The 20,564-nt window shown below is 39.6% G+C and overlaps 1 protein-coding gene across 8 annotated transcripts in view; it reads left to right on the top strand.

Moving 5' to 3' along the window:
• LOC134531738 (uncharacterized) overlaps window positions 1–20,564 on the top strand; it is a 618,769-nt gene that overhangs the window by 550,452 nt on the left and 47,753 nt on the right. Inside the window, exon 1 of one of the 8 annotated variants that reach the window (XM_063367612.1) lies at window positions 18,582–18,784. The exons of the other annotated variants lie outside the window; for them this stretch is intronic. The gene's annotated coding sequence lies outside the window, so the exon portion shown is untranslated. Of the gene's footprint in view, window positions 1–18,581; window positions 18,785–20,564 lie in introns of those variants that run through there. 8 annotated transcript variants of the gene reach the window in all.

The following is a 20,564-nucleotide window of genomic DNA, read 5'->3' as shown; positions in this document are numbered from 1 at the left end:
GGTTTAATTTTTTTTTAAAATTATTTGTAAAGATGTAGATTGTCGGTTGTTTACCAGAGTAAACTGGAAAATTAATATGTTCCTCTTTGTTTACATTGAGTAATGTACTTCTGCAATATTTTTATAAGTCTTGCCTTTTCCTCCTTGGTTTAAAACTGAGTTAAAATATATGTCACTTGCACTGTAGTAGGATCGGTTTTGTGGTTTGATTGGTTTGGTTTTTGCTGCCTTTTAACCTGTAATATAATTTAATATAATGTAGGATATTATACGTTCTGAACTAAGTCTGAGAGTGTAAGTGTATTACGGGTTAACGAGCTGACATTCTAAAAACATCCAGGCCCAGAGCGGGACTGCAATGGAGATTGCAACTAAGGCTCACTTTCACACGCCATGTTGATTTTGTTCTTGTTTTATCGTCATCATTTTTTTTTCGGGACTATTTCTAAAATTTAACTTGATACTTCCCTTTCATTTGTTGTTCGGTCACAAATATTTTCAAACAAATAGTGCACCCGATTGAAATTCTAGAAGTAGCTTTTAAGTAAGAGTAAGGATGAATAAGAAGGATCAACTTGACGTGTGGTTCCGAGCCTTAATAGCTATTATTAAATTTTAATTAATTTTATACATATTCGTTAAGGCTCCTTTTCATGTTTTTGGTAAGGTTCGCGTGTGGCGACTTGCACCATCCTGTGTTGCCAAATCTTCTCGTGAGTCGTAAATGCCATAAAACCTCGCAGTTAACGTTTTTCGGGTTTTCATAATCGTCGCCGCTCCGCTCTTAATGAACTTTCCGTCTCGCGACCCGCTTGGTCTACTTAAACACAGTGGATCTGCCGCAACCCACACAAAAAATAAATAAATAATGTACTGTTACAAAAGATTCCTCTGGAAAACCACTTGCCAGGAAGTACTTTTTAATGCTGCAAGAAATATATTTGAAAACTTTTACAACATATGGTGTGGTTATTGTTGCATTTATGAAATAAGTTTTTCGAGTTAATAATAGTTTTTTTCTCTCACGAAAATTCACGCATTATTTTATATTTTAATTGATGTTTCATTCAAGCATAATTATTTAAACTATGGAAAATATATTCAAATATTCATCAATTTGACTTTATTTTGTTGGATCATTCTTATTAATGTGTGCAGTTAATACTGGAAAGCTTCCCAGGGAACGGCTTACAACTAAAGTTTAAATATTGGAGGTACGGCGACAACACAAAAGTATGAATGTCCGGGTTGAGTCCGAACCCAGTATTACTGTTATTACTAATTTGTAGTGATTCAGTTTTTTTCCTTCGTGTAAATGTACAAGTATCTGTAACTTTACATGACTATTTCTGTTCCATTTAAAAAAATAATTTAGTACAGTGCAGAACCAGACTCTGCCAACGACGAGCGGCGGGTGCGTGAATGTTGCAACGAACTGCGGTTGCCATCTGTGAGGCCCAACCTCTGCATTTTGTCAGGATGGCCAGATAATGATTCTAACTCTGGTCCCTCCAAATTTACTACTCTGTTTTTAAACTAAAATGATTTTTAAATATTTCTCTCTTAGTCTTTGTACGCCAGGCAATTCTCAGGCAAATCAGCAACCCTTTCTACAACAGGGCGCAAATTAATGTTGTTATAACCATTAGAATTACACACAAAATGGTTTGGAAGTACATTTGTGAACAGGGTTAGCATAAATACTTTTTTGTTGCACACGAAAAAAAAAAACAACTAGCTTCAGCGATGCACTGTGCATGTTCAGTACTGCAAGTTTCCCTCAGCGAAAAGCATAGATTTTCATTTTATTGAAAATTCCAAGTTAGAAGTAAATGCATTTTATAGTATTGTATGGACATAATTTTCTAGAACTCGTTATCGTATTTTTGTTCGCGAAATAAATTTATTGCAAAGTGTAGTTACTGCGCTCGCATTTATTTTTGACTTTGCCAAGAAACTTACCGAGTCTTTGGGTACCAATTACTTTTCTTTGTAATGCCTAATTACTGTTGGTGGTCTACTCTGTGTGAATCAAATATCGAGTATTAAAGATCGCGTAAATGTAGGCCCAGATCCTACAATATTTGTGGTTGATTGAATATTCATAACTGAGTATCTAAATGTGACTTTTCGCACATTTGACAGCACTGAAGAAGCAGTGTTAAATTATCATATTACTTGTTGTTTGTTTACTATTGCTGGTAACCACACGGAGGTTTTTTTTTTTTGCAAACACTGTTGACGAAAGAGTGGGAGAAGGATACTACTTTCGGGAACTGTTGAATTTGAGACAAGTTACGTGATACAGACTATAGGAGACAGACTATAGGAGATTGTCAAACGGTTGGTTTTATTGAACCTTTTTGTTCCGTTATTGGGTCACAAGGGAAAGGAGGACCTTGCATCTTGGATACGAGCGCCGGCAAGTTGTCACACAGCCAAGCCCCGGGGGAGGCGGTCACTCAACGACACCGCGTTGTTGTGACGTTGGTACGCCTGCAGGCGTCCCTCCCCCCCCCCCCCTCCGCGAGGCCCCCTACCTCTTTCCCACCCCTTCCCCCCCTGGGTGACGGCACGTGCGGGCGGCCTCCTGCTCGCACAATGGGGCCGTAATAGCCAGAGTTTAGTGCCCGCTCTCTTGTAAATAGCGCGGGCCCGGCACTGCCTGCCCTTGTATTGCTCGGTGTGAATAGCCGTCTCCTCCGTGGAAGGACGCCTCTCGCGTCGCTCGTTCCGAACCACGCACTAACCACGGAGGTTTGGAAGAATCTTCCCTGACTTCCAGTGCTGTACCCGTTCAAACTTTGCTACCAGTCGTTACGAATACTGATGTTTTTGGAACGGTTGATACGTAACCAGGCCGTTTCGAATCTGCGCTATTTCTCGCCACAGGGCTCAACCTACTACTGCTTGGCTTGGCCGGGTCCGTTCCTAGCAACTCGCTTCCATTGAACTATGACGCTCCATGTTCTACTAGCTAGCAGTAGAGTGAAAAGGAGGAGAGGTTACGCCATAAAAAAAAAACGCGTGAACGAGTCTTAGCAAATTCGTGTTTTCTCATGTTGCAAATACACTTATAACACAAAATTTAACGTAGAATTCTTAAAAAATAATGCTTAGCGTGATAAATATATACGCGAATTTTGTTTTCAACTACGTTTCTTGACGCATCCGCCGCTAGAATTCGTTGCCGGAGCAGCTACGTTGACTATTAAATCATTTGATTAGTAGACAAAAATTTTTAATTATAAAATGGAATGGCTTCGATAAGAGCGAAAAAAACTTACCCCGGCTTTGAACCATATTTTCGACAAGGTATTTTATTAAAATACTGCCCGTTTTGCTCCAGTTCACTAAACAGTTAATAGTATAAACGTTTCCCTTTGTGTTTGTGAACTTTGGTTGGCGCAATCTGCCACAGATGGCAGCACCATGTTTTTGCGCATTTCCGTTCCTTTAATCCGTCGCATTCACGAAATTACCCCCACAAAATTCATTATACCGAGACGGAAAGCTAAGCTGTTACACACAAAAAATGATAAATTATACATACGTGTAACAATTTCTGGGATTCTGCGCCGTCGCTTGATACATGTACTTTTTCTACCCACAATACATTACGTTACGTTTAAAAAAAAACACAGAACAGTACAAGATTATAGTAGTAGAACATTCTGCACCAACAATCACGGCTGAACTGAACAGTTTGCGACACGAAGACATATTGTAGATGCGTCACTTTTTCAAGTCTGAACAGGCTCGCCAACCACGGAGACTAGGTCGGATATCCGGAGGAGTCGGTTGTGGGAAGGTCGGATATGAGGGGTTTTACTGTATAAAAAATCAGCTTTTCATTGGCCGCGGTGTATCGGAATTTAGTGAAGTTGATGAAATGAAGTAAACAGCGCTAGCGCAGAATGCAACACGCGAAATGTACGAGAAACAAAAAAAAAAAAGTATGATATATATATTTCGAAGCCTTGTATCGCTAAAGGAATAGGTAGTATAAAAAAAAGACGTCTTATTAGATTTACTCATTTATGTTACTCTTCCATACACATAGAACATTACTGCTAAAAATTTAGTATGTTGTTTAATACAAGAATCATTTTCCAAATTCTTAATAGTGTATATGTCATAATATTATTTGTAATATTGAATTTTTGTCTTCGTTAAAGAAGAGATATCTTGAGAGATTTACAATGACTACAGCATAGTTTCTAATTAAAGCATTGATACAGTTGTCATTAAAAAAAAAAACATTATTCGTTACTAATGGGAAGCTATTTGTATTAGCCAGTCACTATTATCTTGAGGCTTTCCAATAAATTCAACTCTCAGACTAACAGAGGCTCGATGAGGAACGGTATATTTTTTGAGACTTCTCAGAACAGTCAACATTCCGCGAACTAGCTTTTTAAACGACAGCTTATTTATTCTTATGGTTCATGGAAATGGGTTACGAAAGACTTTGGTTGTATGCTCCCCTCCCCCTTTTCACAATCATCTTATTTCGTGAATTATGTAACGAGTTATCGAGTAGATTGTACTTTATCTAACGCATTCCTTCGGGACTTGGAGAATAAATATTTGGAATATGTGCTTGTAGCTCTGTAACGAATTCTATTCTCCTTCCTTTGAATTTGTTATGTCATTGTCATAATTCACTTACCGTTATATTGCGCAAAGCAAAAAAAAAGTCTGTTTTAGGTTTGTTTTACAGTAGCAAGTGGTTACTGGAATTTTTCTGATAAATATACTTTACCTGTAAATGTTAAATACAGATATTAAGTTAGGCTTATTTTATGAGGCTGATATTGTGGATAAGAAGTTATAGTGTTTACGATATTTTAAATAGTTTTTCTTGTATATTTGCACTCACCAACTAGAGATAATTTTAAATTCGATAAGTTTTTTTTCTAACGTGCAAAATGTTGCTGGTTGGACTCCTTCAGCTATATTTTAGTGTTAAAAACAAAATTAACCTTTCTCTGGTTTTGTTTTCATGTTTTATAGGCTGTTTTTGGAATATAAAAAAGACTCGGTTGTATTCTCCACTGCACGCGGAAGTACGCGCGTTTGCGTTTTTATTACGGGCCTGGTCACCGGAGATGAAAACGGCAGGATTTCGGACCACGTGGCGAAGCGGAAAAGGGCGGTTAGTGACGCGTCCCTGGGCAAGGACGAAGGGTCAGAAAGAGAAAAGGGGGGAGGGGGTGGTAATTTGACCTCGGGTCGTGATTGGTGCGTGAAACTGCGGGGCGGGGCCGATGCGTAGGTGCGTGCCACGCCCTCGCGTACCCACGCACCGTTGCGTGCGAAGGTCCACGAACTATAGGGTTTTGGGGGAGGGGGGAGGGTTGTTTGATTACCGGGTCCCGGGGCACAATACGACCTCGTTAGGCCTCGCGTCGTCGGCGGGAAAGTGTTGCACGAGTCGCGGATGAGCCAGCCATAGCGGCCAAGTTTTCTAGTTGTAATCTTCGTACTAGGTGACTTTTTTATTTTTATGTACCTCGTTGGCGACAGAGAACACCAGTACATTTTATTATGAAATGTAGTTCGCGTCATGTCCGTGATGTATACCTTTTTTCTTGCTCTATGTAATGGTACAGAGCTGTAGTACCATTATGTCCGAAGTGTATTCATTTTTAATATGCAAAGGTATACATACAGCACGTTACCAAAAACCGAATCAAAAAGTTTCGTTTAGTAGTCATTTGCAAGGACGGATCCAGAATGATGGCCAGGGGAGGGCCAAATTAATTTTTTTAATACAATTTTAGTACATGTTGAATATAAATATTTAGTACATATTATTTGTGGTTCAAGTACGTCCTGTTATCTGTAGCACTGCAGTAAATTAATACTGAAGTGAGTTTGGCAAACTATGATAAGGAATTAGAGGAACATGATAATTTTTCTGGGTTTATGTTGGGGAGGGGGGTGGGGGTGTTTGCCACTATAGCAACCCTTCTGGGTCCATCAGTGGTCATGTGACATAATTCGTGACTCAAAAACAAATTGTATTATCATGCATATCGATTTGTGATATATTATTTTGCTTATAACTTATAACGTATTATAAGGGTTAGTTAAAGACCTGTATGTGTAAGTTATGTTATATGATGAATAATAATTACCTGTCTACATTTATCATGTTACGTTACATAGTGAAATTTACTCTATACATATTGACACGACTAGTGTGGGTATCGAAATCAGCACGTATAACGTGCTACAGTATTGGAACAGTGGACCTCGTTGAGTTGATGTCCGCACCGCCGTGAGTGCCTGCCGGCGGAGCTGAGGAGTCGGAGCGAGCGGCCAGGGTTCGAAGCTCGGCAGCCATCTTGCTCGGCAGCCATCTTGCGACCCGGGCGATGGCGGCGGGCGGACGTCCAGGAGTGGAGGCCGCTGTCTCCTGGTTCCTCTTGTTCCAACCTCGAGGAGAGAGTGGCTCGCTGCCCGGCCGCTCTGGCGACACACTCCGCCAAGTGGCACAGTCTCCCTGTAGCGTAAGCTCCTCATAACTACATGGACGAGACCTCAGGGGCGTAAACTTCACAAGTACGATACACAGCGTTGACAATAGTGTTCGCCTTCAGCTTACGAAGAACTCTGCTTACAAATAATCGATGTTCCTTCGTAAATTTACGAACACCGAGTTTAATTTCTTTGAACATGAATACAAAAAATAATATTCTCGGTATTTTAACAGACCTTTGAAAAAATTGCTAACACACTTTTTTTTTGTCCACGTAGGTGTTTATCTTTGTTCAGAACGTTACATACAACTCGGAAATATAAATATGGCGTAGTCTCTATGAAGATTCAGTTATTTGGAATCAGGAAGAACTCTTACGTTTTATTAGAGGTTATTCTTCGTCGAAAAGTCCTTAAATTTTCGGTGATTTCCATCAGTGCACGCCCGGGGTAAGGGGGGGGGGGGGGCTAACGGAATAAATGTTCAGTAAAGTCCCTAAATTCATAGTAATGGAAAAGGAAATGAGACAACCCGACGTGGCGAAAAATCTATAAAAAAAAATCTACGTGTAACAGGGTCGATGCGAGGAGGTTGTGATGGGAATGTAATCTGTCACGTCGCGCGGCGGCGGGTCTCGCCTGCCTCGGCCGCGCTCTCCCTTGACACACTGAACCTTGTTGGCGCGACGCGGCGTTACGTCAGAGCGGACTGGCGCCGCGGCGCTCCCCTGGCGCGAGGCGCCGACCTGGGGACTCGGGAGGGGGGGGGGGGGGCAGCGTGCAGTTCTCTGCCACTTGTTACTGACTCAAGACATTTTTAATTATTCGTCTCCAGTAAGTATATTTGGCAATATACTTGGTGGGCGTAGTACCGGACGGGAAATAATGGCTTCCGATTTTCTCCATCAAATATATAACTGGACAGACAACCCTAAAATATGTTTTTTTAATCATGGCACACTATCAAAGGGTATTTTTTGGTCAGAGGTATCGCAGACTTTTTCAATTTATATTTAAATTTGGAAATTAAAACTATGCATATCAGTGCTGGATGAAATTCTTCAACTTGTTATGCTGTTTTTGAAAATGTATAAATTAGATTCGCAATAATATTCGCTACATAATGAAATACATGTTAGTGATTCTTTTTTTGAAAGTTATGGAAACTAAATTTCCTTTTTACACAATTTTTTTTTTTTTCGCACACGACATTCATATCGACTTTATTTTTGTTATTTTGCTTTTATAACCTCTTTAAACGCCCCTTTTGTTGTTCGCCATTTTAAAGATTCGTTGTGGCGGGATTGGATGTCAATTTCGTTTTCGCTACACACGATTTTGATTGGCCGATGACATCCAACATCAAAGATATTTTAGAATCCGTCCTATACACAAAATATTTTATGGAAACTCGTCATTCAACTTTTCGAGACAAACATCAAACATAGCTGCTCTAGTGACGTTTTCGGTGACATCATAACCCTCCAACTTTGACACAACATATTGAAAGGTGTTGGAAGCGAAATTTTGACAGTGTGACAGGTTCTTTAGAAGTCCAGTTACGCAGTGTTATTAATTTTTAACGGAATCAGAAAATTAATATGTGTGAAATAAAAGTGTGTATCCCCGTTTAGTTCTGTAAATTAGCTTTTATAGCTCATACACTAACGTGGATATAAATTCTGATACTGACTTTTTTTTTGCAAACATCCAATTTTTAAATCAATTGATTGATTTGTTCGTTACAGTATGAGTATCAGTATGTGTTAATCACCTTGTAGAACCTAGTATTTTGCGTCAATTTGATCACTTCGCTTCGCTTCTGTTTTATGTGTTCTTATCCGTCCTCCATATTCTTCCACAGAGAGAGAGAAAAAAAAGGCCCAAGGTATGGATTTTACGTCGCACGGTTATGACAGAAGCTTCCGGGGAGATCGTACGGCTAAGATTATAGTGCACAGAAAAAAACATTTTCTATACATTTACTAAAGATTGCATTGCTCGAAACCAGTTGCCAAGAAATAGTTAGTATGTAATACTGCAAGAAAGACATGGAAACTTTGTATAACACAGGGCTATGGTTATTTTTGCATATATTAAAAAATACGATTTTCAAGATAATACTGAGTATTTAGTACGAAAATAGGCGCATAATTTATTTTATTTATGTTCTATTCACGCATAATTTTTAAAACCATATAAAATATAGTCTAATATTGATTGATTGAACTGTATTTTGCTGTATTATGTTTATTAATATGCACAGTTAATAGTGGTAAGCTATTCAGGGAACGGTTGACAAATAACATTAACTATTGGAGGTACGTTCTGGGACAACACAAAATGCTCGGGTAAGAATCAGAAACCAGTATTACTGCAAACACTATTGTGTAGTGTTGCAGTTGTTTTCATGTAAATGTAAAACTTTACAAATATATGTAATTTTACGTGAATATTTCTTTTCCATTTGCGCCTCTGGTTTGGCTGACGACTCCCGTTCTCATGTCCATCACCACTCGCCATCATCGATCAATCATCCAGAAATCAACTTGCCTTAAATGATGTTCATCAATCTTCATACAAGAGACGCAATCTTGGTCAACTGAATGTAAATGTAAATAAGAAATGATAAACGCAAACACTGATGACTGTGGGGAATTGGAGGTACATTGTGAAGTCGGCTATAGATCTTTGAGGTGCCTGATCGACGGAAATAATACGTCCGAACTGATTTCTCCCGATAAGGCCTAGTTTATAAACTACCCAATACGTAAAATGTTCAACTACAAGTTTTTTTTAAATTACGGATTTACAAACTACGCACTGCGCAAAAACGCAATGCAAGAGCCGACAACTTTAAATATTTTGCGTGTTGGCTTGCGTTTTCGCGTTCCATATTTGAAGTGAAGTGTTCCGGGAAAAGTTTTATTCAAAAATACGCAGGCGTTCTGTGCACACAAAAAAAAACATAGCGACGTTGTTTGTATTATATACATGAACGTTTATACTTGCTGAAATTTCGAACAGTGAAAGAAAATAACCCTTATAAAAATATGAAGTTTTAAAAGGAGCCCGGGGGGTGATAAATTAGGTTTTTTTTATTTTTTTTATTTAAGTCGTAGGATGGTGACGTCTTGCGACTTACGTGCTTTGGTTGCTATGGTTGCGACGCTGCGTCGTTTGCGTAGTTTGTAAATGCGGCCCTGGAACACTAACGCGCGTGTTTTCGTGACGTGTTGCCGCGCTCCGCCGCCGCGGCTCCCGGGCGCCACCATCGCCCGCGTGCGGCGCCGGCGAGTCGGCAGGTCCGTTACTCCAGCTTTCCCGCACGAGCGGCGGTGCGGCTCTTTTAATTTTGATTTATTTTTGGGTTGGTGGGAGGGGATGTTTCCAAACCCGCCAGGACTACCTTGGTGGTGGGCCAGCGGTCCCCCCCATCCCACACCCCCCGTGAAATGGGTTAACGATTTGCGAGGCCTCTTCATGCTGCTGCTTCTCAGAACGACTACCCCCCTCTTTTTTCTTCACCTTAGTTTCGTAATTTCGTCTATATCGATGCACACACACACACACACACACACACATACACACACACACATATACACACACACATACACACACACACATATACACACACACACACATATATATACACACACACACATATATATATATATAATATATCGTCGTAAAAAAAATTGGTTCCAAGCCAGAGAGAGGAAAAAAATGGTAGAAATTGGAGAGAGAGATAGAGAGATAAGAAAGATAATCAAAAGGCATGCACGTATGGCACTGTGGTATTTCTATAAACTGGCGTCCTCCCAAATTTTCCCTTCCCTCATTGTATATTTGATACAGTCGGCAAAATCTTAGCGCGAGTACAGTTTTAGGTAGATTTCAAATAAATACTACCTATTTTAGCCATTATATAAATTTTTGATACGACCAACCGTAACTGCAAGGGGTGGAAAAAAACAAAGGTTGGAGCACAAAATAAATCATAACTCCCTTCATAGGCTCCACATCAAATTCGTACAAACTGTTTGTTAATGTTCTAATTTTTATCTTAAACTTTTGTCTGGAACATTTTTGATTTTATGAACCATTGTTGCAAAGAGTTGAAAAAATGACTGGGGGAATTAAAAATTTAACGGATAAAAAATACTAAAGATAGCAGCACCATTGCCCAAAAATAGAACCGCTTTTATAATTTTCTCACGCACTTTTTAAGTTGCGAATATTTCTTCTTATAACCATTAAAAATGTACAAAATGTCTTCCAGGATAGTTTCGCTATCATTAAGTTTCATTTGGCACACCAATACGTTTGGTACGTCCCCTGATGTTCACGAAAGTGACTTTATAAGAGTTAGTGGCTCCAGACACGGGTATGCCATCTGGACGAAAACACCGAAAAGGTGAACTCTGCACATGCGAGGAAGTTTGGGCAACAGACAGGTCACGGATAGGACACCAAAATCCGTTCCCTAAAAATAAGGGACTGTCATATCGTGCACTAGGAATACGGTTAGGGCACAGGTGTAGCATATTTGAGACCTGAACCCTTATTTTTTGTGTCTACACATTTTTTCGCCCTTGGTTCACGGGATGCTAGAGTAGAGACTTGGCAATAGGGCTTCGTTGAAATGGTTTGCTGCACTGTGTCGGCTCTCTCGTCAATGGCGGAAGGGTTATCAGGTGGTATCTGTCTAGTATTCCCTCCTATACTTTCACTGAGCAGTGAGCCGTGGTTTTCTCATGGTGCCATGAACGAAACACCCGGAAATTTCGCTGATTCATGTGGTGTCAGACTAAAGGTCACAGTTTTCTGTTGTTACTGATGGACAGCTCACTCTGAGTAGTAGTCATCAACAACTTTTTTTGCCCTGACGTTCGTTACAGCGAATACTATCTATGTAAATATGTGAAATGGGATGAAGGAACAAAAAAAAAGTCTTAAAAATAGTATTTACAAAAATAATATAAAAATAAACTATTATTTTCGAACAAAATATAGATTACACGAGTATAAATAATATTTTGGAGTATTTCTTTGCGAATGCTGTGACTTCTGGACATATTGTTTATTGCATAACTTCTCTCTCTCTTGATTAAATCGACGTGATTCCATGCAATCTACTGCTGGCTGGTAGTTAAATGTACAGCGGCAGGAAGAGTCACGAAAGAATTACGGGCAAAACACCAAAAAAGTGCAGATGTGATAAATGTTTTGCAGTTCACCTTGTGACCAGATGAAACAGTGAAATTTACGTTAGCGGTATTTTTTTTTCTCATATCGGACTCAACTCCACGTACTTGCACATCAATGAATCACTGTGTTCTGTTCATTTGTTTGAACATGTTCTTTGGTTTTTTTGGAATTGTTTTCAGGGTACTAGTATTAGTTGAAAAAACGGATGCGGCAGGAAACTCTTTTTGGTAGCTAAAGTAGAGCAGTCAGAAAGGAAAAAAAAAAAAGTTGAAATGTTGTAAAAGATAAGATAAGCACGACTAACGTAAGTTCCTGATGAGTGTCCTTCGTAACTGTAGGTAATGTTTCGTAAGTTAGACCTGGAAATAGTTTTGAATACCGTACGGAGCAGTATTAAATCTTGGAAATGGTTCATAAAAAAAAATCTAATTCGACAGAGCAATCTTTATTTCTCGCACAAGAGCAATGTCGGTTGATGTAAACTTTGCGTACGCAGTGCTGCGAATTTCCAGGTACATACATCAGTAATAACACATATGCACGCAATAAACCACGCGTAAAACGAACACGGTACAAAGTTCATGTCAAATACTAGACTTGATAAAATACTTTAACCCTCAATCCTATACAGTAAGGACCTAATTCATCCTTTACATAATTTGAAATAATACACAGGTTAGCAAACCACTTGATTTTTCATAAAGCAAAAATTAGCTTCATGACTTATATTTATGTTGAATATTTTATAAAAAAAGTTTACTATTTTATTGCAAGAGCTACTTGAGCAAAATTAATCGTATGAAACAATTATACGTACAATATTTCAGACGTTCCATTAAGTTTTTTTTTTGCTTCCGTAGTAAACGAATAAAGATCCATGATTCCGTAACCCGACAGCTAAATCAGTAATAATTACGGACAATCCGTAATATTTGTCAGAACTGCGTATAAAGAACCCGAAAGTATTTTTTCCCCCGATGGTAAACCTTTGCCTTTTTTGTGTTCCTTGATCCAGTTGCGTAACCTTGAGTAGTGATCAAATCGGCGTCGGACCCCCCCCCCCCCCCCCAATTCTCTCTTTCAAACTTGGCTGTGGATAATTTTCGGCACTGCAATCTACTGATGCGTTCAGCAGAAGCGGTCGTTACGAGAACTCGCCTCCAGGCGCCTGCATCTGGAATTTTAATCAGCTGACGTCGTCGTGGTCTTGTTCGCATGTCCGGTGGTGGAAGGGGGAGAGCCTGGCAGCGGCCATGTTTCCTCTTGCCAATGGCTCCCGTGTGGCGACACGGCGCTAATGGCATGCACCGCGACCTCGAAGCACACAGTACCAATGTGAATGTAACCTGTCCACAACCTGCGCACGTGTTTGACACGTGCGTTTTGCAAACGGCGTCAAAAATAGATATTATTTAAATCAAAAAAATTTTATGGACGTACGCTATTGCTGGTCTTCACTGTGTGTCATAGATAGGGACCGGAAAAAATTCGCGGGTTCAATGACCTGCAGGATGAACTCCATAGTTCCTTTGAATATATATACTGTATAGAAGTCGCGAGTGGATAGGATTTACTCTACGTTTTTCAGAAGCGTATGAAGAGCAGCTTGGGAACTTCACCGCTGCAGTGCGCTGCCGTAACGCCCTGTATCGTCTTAGTTGTTATGTACACGTTAGAGCGCAGCACTGTCGCCCGCTGTCATTCCCCGCATCCCTCATCTATCATTCACTGCAGCTCAAGGTCATTCAACGGGAGGGGGAAAGGGTGTTTGAAGAGTTCGACACTTCTCCGCTAGGGACCACCACAAGTCGATGCCCTAGAGATGGTGGTGATTGCGGCGGTGAATGAACCAACTACCTCAAAACCGTAATAGAAATTTTAACCTGGGCTGGCGACTTCCATACAGTATATATATTCAAAGATAGTTCTACGTACACTCGGTTAAATGTCACCCACTCATTGGCTGCTGTCTTGTGAGACGTTCCAACGTAGCAGCCTGTGATTCGATAAAGCTTTGGTCGGGTGTTTCTCACTGACCCAGAGTCATCCAGGTGAGTTGTGAGCCAATAGCAGAGGCAGCACTGAGGTATAACGATTTGTATTTTATCCTGTCGCGAAATGAATTCGCGAATTTTTCCGGTCTCTAGTCATAGAGAAACCAAGGAGGACGGACAGGAAAGATTAATACGCAAGCACACAGAAAACTAGTCAAAACCAGCAATGTTAAGTGTGTGAATGTGTAGACGGCACAGATAATACTGAAACTAAGCAGATGTTCTGTACAACACGACGACAATTAGATCGTAATTGAACCCCCTCCCCCGTTTTACCATTTCCCTGGAACGTGTTCGAATTGCGAGTTTAAGCAGTTAGTTTTTAATTTTTCAATGTACGGCAAACCTTTTTGATTGCTACTGTTAAGAAACGACGGGATAGTTTCCATTGTTTCAAATATTTACAGAGCTGATTTGATTCCCCCAATTTGTGACCTTTGTTGTTGATGGGTTGAAGAATGTAATAGTTGTCGGAACTGCTGAAGTGCCGGGTAAACTTCTCGCGTCGTTCTTGGCAGCCGAATGGACCCGCGGCTTTACTTTCTTGTTCGTAAAGCCTGCCCCACACGACACCCATTTCCTTAGCAGTTTTCATGTAATTTTTATGCTAGCGCGCCTGCTCCCGTGTGGGTAACATTTCAGCACCCTTCCAAGGGGTCTGGCTCTGGGTATAAAAGTTTTCATAACCGAAGTCTTAGCCAAAACCGTAATAGAACGTGTTCTATTTTTCTGCTATACCCACGAGCTGGAGCCGTCAAGATGGCGGACCCACGTGTTGCAATATAACCCCGTATATAGTCTGTATTGTCAACATTAAGGGACGTAACAAATGTAATGGTATGCCAAATGAAACTTTATAATAGTAAAACTACTATGGAATATATTTGTTAAGCTGAAATTGCCACAGAAAGAAGTAATCGGAAATTTTAAAATACGTTATGAAAATACGTTGCATTCTATATTACCCGTTATCTCCTATGACATTCGTTGAAGTTGTGGTAGCGTAGTGGCGAAGGGCACGATGGCAGCGGAAGAAAGGTGAATTTGAATGTGGTTCGAATCCTCATCAGTCCAATTTTATTTTTAGTTTTTTTTTAAATAACAGATAATTAAATTGTACATACTGTGCTTTCTGCAAATATAAATTATTAGAATTAATTTATGATATAATATTATTAACTACATTTAGGTGTCTCAGTCCATTGATTTTATTCATAGTACTACGTACCTAGATTTATTTTTACTTTTAAAATAGTAAAGTAAAATCACATGTTCACAAATAATTTAAACCAAAAGTTAATTTTATAATTAAAACGCCAACGTTTATTAAAAACCGAGTGTCCATAAATTAATAATGAATAAACTGATACTTCATAGCGACACACCTGTGAGGGTAAAAAAAAACATGCAAAATGTTTTTCTTCACCTAAGATTTAAATTTATTACGCGGTATGTGCGTGTTTATTTGTCTCACTGGGTTACAAAAAATATTAGTTACAATTCCTCTAATTATGTAGTTAAATATATAAGTAATCAATAAATCTTATATATAACATATATGAATCGGTAGCATTTTTTTACTATTACAATGAAATTAGCTTGATTAACTGTATAATTAAATTAATATTAGAATTTAAACCGTACATAAACTACATTTAGTAAACCCAATGTCCCTTGTATCATTTAAATTTATATATTTTTAGATTTTGAAATTAACCTACAACTTAAAAATATATTTTTAATTCCAAAATTGCTCTTAATTTGTTTTTAAATACTAAACCAATTTTGTTATTTATTTGCAAATGAATAATATAAGATAAAATATCAAATAATATTTCCGCAAGTTACATAATTTTTAACACAAATAGGTGTAACTTTCACTTTTTTTTTTTTTTTTCAGTATTTTGATAAGTTGACTACGACAGGTTTATCCTCCCCTGATATGTTTGCTTTGGTCGGCAACTGCGTTGGCTGGTTTTCTGTTAGCATTCTAGGTATCGTGTGTATGGAGTTAAGAAATCTTTCTGCGGTTCTGCTATACAAATTTTTATGAAAATTTTTATACCCATGGGTATAACAGAAGTTATAGCAGAAAATGGGCATCGTGTGGGGTGGGCTTAATAAACGATGCGGTGTGCGTGACGTGAGTTAGGATGTGTTAGTCCCGCTGCACGCCGAGACAGGACATGCATGACTCCTGGGCATGCAGCTGGGGTCCGTTCAGACGATGGCCTCATTCGTAATCCTAGCGTGTACAGCGGGAGTGGATTGTGACGCCAATTTAAATTTAATTTTAGGAGTTATGATTCCACGTTTCAAACGCAAGTATTTGCGAAGTTCGTCAGTGCATTTTAATAAACTATTTCGTAGAAGAATGATTACTCACGACGCAGAGAGCAAAAATTATTGTAAAACAACATCATATGTCGGTTAGGCCTATAGTTTGTGGAGGCCATAAAGTGCATACGTTCGAACTGATGTAGTACACAATTAGACATAGTATATTATACGACTATCGACCCACCCCGGATTCGCAAGGGAGCAATGTTGATACTAAATATACTAATTATAAATATAAATATAGACTAAAAACAAAAGATAATAAGCAAATATCAACAAAAGATACCTATTCTATTCAGTTCTTTTTTGAATTTAAATACCTTACCTTAAACTACGATTTTCGATAATTAAATAAAAATGTTTTACTTACTATTCGTTCGACTAAAAACAAAAGATAATCAACAATCAACAACATGATATATCTCGTAGGGTTCAGCCAGCGTTTGAAATGTAAGCGCAAAAAAAGTGTTTATTTACATCACATTAGAAAACCTCTAAAATTATCAGTGTTTCTCTACTATATTATGCATGTATTATACATATAAACCTTCCTCTTGAATCACTCTATATATTAAAAAAACCGCATCAAAATCCGTTGCGTAGTTTTAAAGATCTAAGCATACATAGGGACAGACAGGCAGCGGGAAGCGACTTTGTTTTATACTATGTAGTGATGTCGTAAGTACATAACTGAGTGCTTGAATTCTGATACGGTCTAGTCATTATGTAACTGTCAAGTAACATCCCAGCTATCAGCCAAAGCAATTGAAAAGTATAATTAACTGATTTACATTCTGCAAGAATGTGCACTCTTGTTTGCCTCGAGTTGATCTAGCAGAGTGATCTGTTAGTATTGTGAGCAATTGTCCAAACCTTGGCTGGCCCAAATGCCGTAGTTGGCTCACCTCGGGTGCAATCCCTTATTAAATCGGACATTAAAAGCTTGGCATTTGGTTGAGTTACTTACGCGTGTAATACAAATTGGATTTTATGATTTTGAATTATGTTCATTGAAAATTATATACTTGGCTACTGGTTAGCGCATAAAGAACAGATGTGACGAAAAAATGAAATGGATATAGATAAAAAGATCAGTAAGATTATAGTGAAAATCAGCTTGATTCCTCATTTACATAGACTGGAAAATTTATGGATTCATTTTGTGATAGGCTAGAATCCAAAGGTACCTTCATATTTCTTATCTGATTGGCTCACAGGTAATTTGAAAGACTTTGAGCCAAAGGAAAACTTTTTAATAAAAAAAGTATAGAATCGCAAGCATCCAAGTTTACTTTATTTATGTTTTATGGGAAGATAAGTTATCGTATGTTTAAGTGATCGCAACAAAAGTGAATCGTCAGTTAGGTTTTAGGTATGCAAACTTTCTTAAAATGTGTTATTTCAGGTGATTTTTTTTTGTTGCGAATTCTGTAAAATTAGGAACTTGCGAAAGGCTTTTGAGTCGAAAGAAATTGTGGTTTATCTGTTTAAAAACGGAAGTGAATATGGATGGACGTTATTAAAATAGCCTTTATTTAAATATCATATCTGGTTGGTAGCATTTGGCTGAGCACGTAAGGGATTGTGGAGTCAGTCCTAGCGGTATTTGAAAGCACGAACTTTTTTCCAGTCCATATTAATTAAGAAATAGAAATTAACGCAGAAAATAGGTAAACCATAATACATAGTTCAGAACAAGAGTTTGGTCATACTAAGTATCTAAAGCGAACAGTGTGTGGTATTTTTTTGCCCGCTTGTTGGTTATCGCTGTGGCGTTCTGAAGCTGTGTGCTGACGCGATGAAAACGCGCGCATATTTCTCAGCAGTAAAGTGTAGCGGCAGTCTGCGGTCCGCGGGCAGCAGTGTGCTGGAGGGGAGGGAGGAGGGGAAGGTAGTCGGGGGACAATGGTGGGTTGTATGAAGCGTGTGTTATGGTGGGGGGGGGAGGAAATTGGTAAAGGAGGGGTGTGTAGGGGTGGGAAAAGCGGGAAGGGGGGAGAAGGGTGGTGCGTAAGCTGCATCGATCCGACCGTCGCCTGCCTGAGTTCCGCGGGCCGCTCTGGGCAGGATCAGGCAGCCAGCAGCATCACAGCCGCGGTGCGTGACGTCACTTCCCCCTTCCTGTCTCTCTCTGTCTCCCCTCTGGCTGACTCACTAAGCCAAGGCACACAGGGGCTGGCTGTCTGTCCGTCGTTCATCATCGGCGTCGCGTCGATATAGCACACGTACGTCTGCTGCACGCACCCCAGGACGCGTGTGTATTTCCCCTCCCTCCCTTCCTTCCTCCCTCCCTCCCCCACCCATCCGCCGTACGCTGCCGGACGCCGGCAGTGCTGCCAACCTTTTTTTTCCGCGCGCGCGGAATTGTCTCTCTCTCGCGCGTGAGGCGGTCGATGCGCGAGTCTTGTCTCGCCAGAGGACGACGACGATGATGAGGGGTGTTGAAGAGGGGGGGAAAAGGGAGGGAGTGTTGTTGCCGCGAAGTGGCAATAGAGTCCGTCGTCTCCCTGCGCGGGGCCAGTCCGTCCAGGTGCGCCATCTGGTGCGGGTCGTGCGAATTAACCTCTGCGTGCGCGTTGTGTGTGCGTGTGTGTGTGTTGCCTGCAATGGCGGGAGGGTTGCGACGGAGATAGAGAGGGGTCGTTGAACGCCTGCGCAGCATCCAGACGCGGGTCAGCCGGGGTCGCCCCAAGGTGAGTGCACCGAACTACCCCCCCTTCCCCCCCTTTTACCCTCCCAAACCGTCGCGACGTTTGCATTTCCGGTGCGCGCCTGCGCAGCGGGCTGTCTGGCGGAATGGCGACGACCTCTCTCCGCTGCGCGCGGAACCGGCCTTGTCGTAGTTTATTTTTTAAATGAAACTTCTTTGGGCGCGATGGGAGTTAAATTTCAAGACCGAATTTTAATCCAACTAATTTATTATAATAAATCCTAGCTTTTATATTTACTATACAAATTTCAACAGTGAGTAATATTTATTGCTAATTAATCATTATTGATTAATCTATAATTATTGATATCTTGAGCAGTTATTTTGAAGTGATTAATAATTTTGTTAATAATTCATGTTTATTCAGAAAATTGTTCTCTCTCTCACTCTCTCACTCTCACTCTCTCTCTATCTATCTCTCTCTCTCTCTCTCTCTCTCTCTGCCGTTTTACCCCTTACAATATACTTAACATTCGAGGTTTGGATTGCCACGTTTCACTACTATCACGTGTACTGAGTTACACACGCTGTTTTTTCTCTTTTTTACCCGGCTTCAGCGAGTCGCTGTGGGACTTCTATTAAGGCACTGAGCATTTTATTTTTAATAAAGATTCTAACAAAACAAGGAAAGTAATTTTATTTATGTTTTGTGGAGGATAAATTTTCGTATGTGTAAGTGAAACGTCAGTTAAGGTAGGTATGCACACTTTAAAATTCTTAGAAAGTGTTATTTCTTGTAATTTTTTTTCGGGAGAACTCTGTAAAATTAGGAACTTGCGAAGCGCTTTGGAGTCGAAAGAAATCGTGGTTTAGATGTTTAAAAACGGAAGTGAATATGGATGGAAATTATTAAAAAATATTTTATTTAAATATAATTCCTAGTTTTTTTTATAATTGTTTCTAAAAATTTTTTTAACGTTTTAATGCCTTTACAACACTATCATGCAATTAAGAATGTAGTGAAATTAAAAAAGACCCGTTGCAAAAAGTAGAGCGTAATTAGTAGTATTAAAAAAATATATATATTTTTGGATAATTTTTCCTTGAAAAAGTTTGCTCTCGTAAATAATTTACTTAAGTATGAAATCAAAAATGGAAGTTTTGGTGGACCGCTTTCGGAAGTTCTCTGTGGCCGGTGCGTTTAATTGCGGGTGTCTGCTGCTTCTGGATACGTCTTTAACACTGCATGTTTGAAACGCATTGCAGCTAGTCCGAACGTTTGGAATAGACAGACTGCCATTCCTCATTCCTGTCAACAACTATATGAAATTCAACTCATACATATCCTGTCTACACTATTTCCATTTTTTTAAAGCCTTCACGACAAATATAATACGTAGTGAGTTTTATAAAGTGTTCATATTGGCTGTAAAACTCCATAGTTCTTGGCGTTTTAAAATGAGATAATGATTCCGAACTCACTGATTTTTTTCCTCGCGAAATTATGCACTTACTGCTATATTCTGCAGTTGCTTGACCAAATGTTTGCTAGCAGGGGCGGCTTGCGTTCAAAATTTTCTCAAGTTTTTCCTAGTATCCTCTTCTGATGTGCTCTCTTAGTTTTAGTGACGTATTTGTAATCTTTTTACCGTGTCGAAACACGTTCTTTCTGAAGTTTTGACAGAAAAATAGCGTCTGTGTGAAGAAGGAAGCCAGTACAAAATGAAATATTCTGTTGCCATTTCAGTGAACGAGAGCGAAGTGCTGCAGCAGTTGTAGCGACCCTTGCTAGGCACGTGACCAAGGCAGTACGAGCCGTGGTA

This window comes from Bacillus rossius, chromosome 5 (genome assembly GCF_032445375.1).
Source record: "Bacillus rossius redtenbacheri isolate Brsri chromosome 5, Brsri_v3, whole genome shotgun sequence".
NCBI lineage: Eukaryota > Metazoa > Arthropoda > Insecta > Phasmatodea > Bacillidae > Bacillus > Bacillus rossius.
Note: the sequence above shows the minus strand (reverse complement) of the source record. Positions and strands in the feature narration are given on the sequence as shown.